We start from the raw sequence: 273 nt of genomic DNA, 5'->3' as shown, positions 1-273 counted from the left end.
CTCGTAACCCCAGAATTCCTACCTCGAGGTCAATTAACTTTTCAAACGACATGACATTCCATTCCACTTCCAGAATTTCTCATCGCAGTATTATTATTAACGGAGATGTGTGTTGTTTTTCCACTCGATTCCTCTGAATGAATATGATCCACGGGAAAGAAATGGAGAAAGAGAATGAGGCGCTGAATAGGAATATGGCAGAATGGAAGAAATAAAGAAAAAAACGGTGAAAGTAATTGAAAAGAATTGGACGTGGAAAATAAAGATGCTAGA

The sequence above is a fragment of the Penaeus monodon genome, chromosome 30 (genome assembly GCF_015228065.2).
Source record: "Penaeus monodon isolate SGIC_2016 chromosome 30, NSTDA_Pmon_1, whole genome shotgun sequence".
NCBI classification, from domain to species: domain Eukaryota; kingdom Metazoa; phylum Arthropoda; class Malacostraca; order Decapoda; family Penaeidae; genus Penaeus; species Penaeus monodon.
This window is presented reverse-complemented; position numbering follows the sequence as displayed.